Source organism: Castor canadensis, chromosome 9, assembly GCF_047511655.1.
Source record: "Castor canadensis chromosome 9, mCasCan1.hap1v2, whole genome shotgun sequence".
Classification (NCBI taxonomy): domain Eukaryota; kingdom Metazoa; phylum Chordata; class Mammalia; order Rodentia; family Castoridae; genus Castor; species Castor canadensis.
The window spans coordinates 145,844,548-145,851,429 of NC_133394.1; positions in this window are offsets into that span (position 1 = coordinate 145,844,548).

Here is a 6,882-nt window from a genome sequence, read left to right on the forward strand (position 1 = left end):
GATTGTATTGATCTTCATTCTTAAGATGCAATTGGATCTTCCCATTGCAGACAAGTTGTCATTGACTTTTACTTGAAGAGACAGATACTGACCCTGGCATGCTTTAGAGGAAGCAAGGACTCCATATTTAATTGTGACCAGCCCGGTGAGCTGGAATTTTTACCCAGACAGAGCTACCTTTCATTATCTTGTGTGCTTGGCTCTTTTATGTTGCTTCCAAGAGAGTTTTTACAAATAGATTTGTACAGTGGAAAATGAGATGTTAAATTATTAAAACTACCAAATCAAATAAAATCTGCATGCATTTCAAGTTCACTACTGTTATTATAAGTTGCATATGTAGTACATCAAAGAACAGTGAGGACAAGAGCTACATGAGTGTACAGATCTACATAGCATAAAGCTCTTTACCTTGGAATAAAGATGCTCAGCTTCAAAAGAACACATTCATAAGCATTGATTTAGTTGTCCTTGAGAGTACCTGAGAGATTAATATATTTATCCCCATTTAGAGAAGAAGAAACCAAAGCTCGGGGACAATAAGGAATAAGTTAAATCTAGTACAACTGTTAAAAGGCTAATTGTCAAAGCCCATGTTCCACCATACCTTGTCACTATGTGATTTGACTTTTGTGACATGAAGCTGTTTACACTTTCCTATACAATATCTCACCTGATAGAACAACCCAGCATAAAGGCACATGGTACCTTTACAGAACAAACACTTGTGCAACAATAAGTAACTCTTTTTTAAATTGAACTTGTATCTAAGAAACATGCATAAGACCTACATGTTGAAAACTACGAATGTTGACAAAAAATCAAAATTAAGTGGAGAGAACATTGTGTTTACAGATTGAACAACTCAGCATAGTAAAGATGCTGATTCTTCCCAAAATGTAGGCAGTTTTAATGTGATGCCCATCAAAATCTAGCAAGAGTTTTATAGATATAAAGAGTAGTCTAAAATGTATGGTAAACCTAAGAAACTATAATGGCAAACAATTTTGAAAAACAAAAAAAAAATGAAAGGAATTAGCCTAGCCAATTCAAAACTTATTTTATAGCTGCAGTAATTAAGAACATGGAATTGGTAAAGGGACAGACACAAAGATCAATGTAACCAAATGCAAAACCTAGAAATACATTTCCTCAACTGATTTTGATAAAGCTGCAAAACCAGCTCAATAGAGAAAAGATAACTTTTTCCAGAAATAATGCTGGACCAATTGGACATCCATGGGGGGGGAGGGTAGAAAAGAGACGAAGAAAGATGAAGAGGAGGAGGAGGAGAAGAAGAAGTGGGGAGAGGGAGGACAATGAGGACTACAAAGACAATGAGAACCACAAAAGGAAGATAATGAGGAAGAATGCAACAATAAAAGACATGAAGAAATATTTTCCAAAGAAAATATAGAGGTAGCAAGTAAACACTTTACCATATATTCAACACTGTTAGCAATTAGGGAAGTAAAAATTTAAAAACCACAATGAGATAACACTATACATATATTAGAATGGCTAAAATAAAAATACTAACACCATCAGATGCTAGCAAGAATATGGTGCAACTGGATCACTAATGGAAATATAAAAATGGTACAGTCACTGAGAAAACTGTTTGACAGTTTCATAAAATACAAAACATGAAACCACCGTACAACACAGAAATAGCACTTCTGGGTTTACCACAGAGAAATGAAGACATGTTCACACACAAAAAAAGCTGAACACGAATGTTTATGGCATGTTCATTTATAACAGCCCAAAACTGGCAACAATCAAATGTTCTTCATTGGCTAAACTGTGGTGACTCACACAATGGAATACTATTTAGCAAGAAAAAGTAGTGACTCATAACATGCTGGATGAGTCTTCAGAGCACTGTGCTAAATGAACAAAGTAAATCTTGAGCAGTTTCATATTGCATTATTCCACCATAAAATTTTATTTGCATAAATTAATTGTATAAATTATTTTCATTGTGATATTTACATATACACATATAATATACTTGGTTCAAATTCACCCCAATGGTATTACTCTTTCTTAACTCCTCTTCTGTCCTCCCCCTCCTCTATAGCAGTCTTGGCAGGTTTCATTATGCTACTTTAGACATATATATATATAGTACCTTTATCATATTCACCCCTTCACCTTCTTCTCCCCCACCATTATTTCTCTCCTGCTCCCCTAAAACATCCCCATTTTAAAATCATGTCATCATCCTTCGGATGCCAGAATTATAAAAACAGACAACAGACTAGTGGTGGCTAAGGATTATGCAGGATGGGAGTAGAAAGGTAGTGGGTGTGGCTATATGAGGAATCCTTGTGGCTATGGTCTATTCTGCATCTTGAACACATCAATGACAATCTGTTGGTTGTGCTATTGTACAGTAATTTTGTAGGACATTACCATTGGGGGAAGGTAAGTAAATTATACACAGGATTTTACCTATTAATTTTTCACAATGCCTGTAAATCTAGAATTATCTCAAGATAAATATACGTGAAATATATCTCAAAAAATATAACTAAGAAAACATCTTAAAAAAAACAGGGTTGTATTCATTAGGGTATCAAAGACTAAGTTTCTTCCAATGATATATCACTTCCTATCACCTCATTTACATTGATTTAACTTCATCCAATTGAACATCTGAAGAAGTAGCCACACTCTGGATACCTAACTGTTCCAGAATGCCACAGACTTATACTTGCTATTTCTTGTGTCCATACCGCACCTTCATTCATTGTTCTTCCCGCAAACTTCACCTTGTGATTTGACATAGCTCATCTACACACACACACCAAGCCCAGAGAATCATGTGCTCCTTTAGGCCCCGACTCTTCCCTTGTTATACTTCTAGCTGGCCCATTGTCTTTTGATATCTTGAAAGTATTTTTCTGTTCTGCTACACTGGTAATTTGTTACTTATCCCATGAATGGTTTTAGGCATGAACTACTGCAATGTATTAAAGAGATGATGGATTTGCTCTGCACACTGTCTAAATCCTCCTTATCAACAGAGACCCACATTCCTCCTCCCCACTCCACTGCTGGGAGTATTGGCTGCTGGTGTTTCACAACTGAATCCTTCTCCATCATTCAGGCAGAAGTAAGGATCATACCCCACATTACACTCCTTTCTCAGGAACATCAGAAGATGTAGGGATAGAAAGACCCTGTTGCTACCTAGATTTGTGACAATTCTAAGAGACACCCCAACTCCAAAACTCCCTATGCTATCATCTGAGACCTCTTTTGCAAGTGTTCCAGCTCCCTTTGACCAATTCTGCTTCACTCCCTCCCCATCCAGTATTCCAAAAAGTTCTTCTCAATACATTCCCTACACATAAATCTATTTATCTCAGAGTATTTTCCTGAGAACCCAAGCTAAAAACAGTTACTGCTAGATCTCTTTTAAAAGCAGATTTTCAAATGAGATTTTGAAGCTGGATCACCTGTCAGCTGGTTGACAATAGGGACTCCATTATAAGTAGTAGATGAAGTGGGAATTTTCCTCCATATAATGTATCTGCAATTATTGCAGTTTTCACTGGTGGAGAACTAAGATGGAATACTGGTAAATGAACTAGCAGGGGCAATATCTCAAGTGTTGCAGATGTTCAGCAAAAGCAATAATTTCAAGGACTGTAGAAATGGATGGCTTTTGCTGGGGGATTGCTGCACTGGAAAAATACAATGAAAGATTGAGGATGATCAATCATAAATGTACAAAAGACAAAAAAGTACAAAAGATAGATTGCCTCATTGGCAATATATAAGAATATTCTCCATATTCTGCAGCCAAAAGACAGAAAAAAGCTAAGACTCAAACTTGGGATTTAGGTAGCAGTAATAGACTTCCAGAGAAGGAAGTCTCAACTTAGACAAATCTGCCTCAAGATCTCTGATTAGAAAGGACTGGGGGCTTTGATATGTAGGCAGAAATCTTGGTGTCAGTGCACTCAGAAGTTGTAAATTTCCTGACTCCTCTGGGCTTGAAAAAGAAATATATACTTCAATGTTGCATATAATTTCTCCTCCCCTTGCTTAAAAATGATGCTGTTTAGTGCAGCACTAATTAATTATGCTGTTAGCTTATATAGAAATAAAAATTTCAAAATGAAGCAAAAGGTACAGATTCTTTGACACAACAATTCCATTTGTGGAGATATAACTCTAAAGGTATCTTACAAATATCCATAGCCATTTATTGCATGCAAAGATGCATGTAGGAAGATGTTCATTGTAGCATGGTTTGCATTAGCCATGGGGAAAAAGAATAAGACAACTAAAATCTAGGGAACTATATAAAAAAAGAATATTGTATTCATGTAAGGGAAAGTTATCCAGCCAGCCCTTTAAAACAGTAAGTTAGATCACTGATTGTGTTAATAGCTCCAACATGCAGTGTTAGCTGAAAGAGAAATGAGAGAGAGAGAAGAGAGACCGAAAATATAGAACTATGTACTTTGTTTCAGGTTATAGGTACATGTTTTCACATAAATTTACATAGAGAGTTTCCAGATGAATACAAAACAAACTGTTAGTGCTGAACTCTTCTGGGGGAAGGAGCATTTCTCCAATGGGAAGTAGAATCATATTTTAACATTGATAATTTTGTAAAATTTATAATGTTTAAGTCTGTTAATTTATTTGATTCTTTTTTTTGTTATTATTCACTTATTCACATATGCATACATTGTTTGGGTCATTTCTCCCCCACCCCCGGCCCCCACCCTTTCCCCATTTCCCTCCTCGCTTCCAGGCAGTACCTGTTCTGCCCTTATCTCTAATTTTGTTGAAGAGAAGACATAAGCATAATAAGGAAGACAAAGCGTTTTTGCTTGTTGAGATAAGGATAGCTATACAGAGAGATTCCTAGTATTGTTTTCATGTACAAATGTGTTACAACCCAAGTTGATTCATCTCTAACTGATCTTTACACTGGTTCCTGATCCCCTTCTCATGTTGACCTCTGTCACTTTAAGGTTTCTGTATTAGTTCCTCTGGAATGGGGACATATTTGATTCTTTTTAAATATAACCTTTTTTGGTTATATATTTTAAAAAGGAAAACCAAGAAATGTGAACTATTTTTAAATTATACAATTGAATTTTGAATAACATCAGAAAATAATTCTCATGACTGAATAAGGTGAACAAGGCAGAGCAAACTGACCCTGAAATTCAAACTCATCACAAGAGATCAAGTAATCAGCAGTCACTAGCCTTGACAGATGAACATTGTCAAGGAGCGTTGGTCCTCAGCTGATCACTAGGAATAACAAAATAAAATAATAGAATGTTTGGCCATGTCCCTGTGACATTCAAGCATATTCTGAAAACAAAAGCAGTCAGGCAAAAAGATATAGTTACTACTCCCTGCCTACATGATACACTCTCAATATCAAAGCATAGCATGAGCTATTCACTGGTTTTTAAAGTGCCATGTGGTTATCTAGAATAGCAAAATAGTCTTTATGTTCAAACAGAGAGAGGGACACTGACAGTCATGAAGAATTCCAAATAGGGTGACACTGAGCAAATAATGGCACTTCCTTCAGGTACTTGATTATAGTAAAGATGGAATCTTAAAGGGCTACTATTTCCCAGAACCAACTGAATTTCCCTGTGCCATGTTTACTGCTGAAGTCCCCAAAAAGGATCAGCACAGTGAAGAAGAAATGTCAACAAATTTGGTGTCAGAAGAGCTATCTATGTTCAAGCTTCAGGTGCACTAAACAGCATTTGACTAAGTCACTTAAACTTTAGATCTTCATTTTTTTTAATTTACCAAAAACAAAACTAAAGGAGGAGTATGAAATTTCACAGTAATTAAGGTATTAACTAGAAGGAAACAGTGCCCAATATTCATGTCCACCTAAAAAATGAAATATCTGGAGAAATGACCCAAATAATGTATGCACATGTAAATAAATAAACAAAAAAAATGAAATATCACAAACCTAGACACACACTGAACCAATGTGCACACATACACACACACACATACTTTCAACAAAACTTTAGAAAGTTCTTAGACCTGTAAAACTTATTAGTGGACTCTTAAGAAGAATTTCTGTCTGATGTCATGTAATCCATCATGGAAAATGAGATGTCAGTATTTGATCAGAATAATATATTAACCCACACCACAGTCACACATAGCAAATGGCACTTTATAAACTTAATATTTCTTACCCCCAATGGATAAATGATCACCTCATGTTAGATACCCACATAACAGCTTCTATCTGCTCTTTAGAAATCTCCTTTACATACATTGGCAAATGGGTAATAAAGGTAGAGACTAGGTTTGAACTGGTCAGTCATCTTTAAGAATTTCTTTTCACTGCATCACTTGGACAAGTAGATACCTGCACATCTAAAGGCTGATCAGTTTCCCAGCACTTCTCAGATGTTTGCACATAGACCCAAGAATCCTAACCGTGTAGTAGTTAATAACTAATTAATTAATGTGTTGATTCTCTTTTGAATCAAACTACTGAAACAGGAATGCCTATCCTAACAAATGAAAAATAATGAGAGAACTTTATTTAAATATCTGTGTTATGGGAATTAGTGCTCTGACCATGTTTGTACGCAATATACCTATCAGTCACAGGATAATTGTTAGTGATACCATTATGTTTGTTTTCTTTTTAATTCTTCCAGATGAAATTAAATTTCACAGCATAGCATCTCCTATTACAACCTTTTACACTTTTTTACATCTCTGACTTGATTTTTCCCTTGAATTTTACTATGTGGTACTGATGCTCATCTGTTTCAATTTTAAAGAAAAAGCAAATCATGATACCTCTTCCAAGGGTTAATTTATCATGGTACCATAGTTTTCTTCACACAAGGA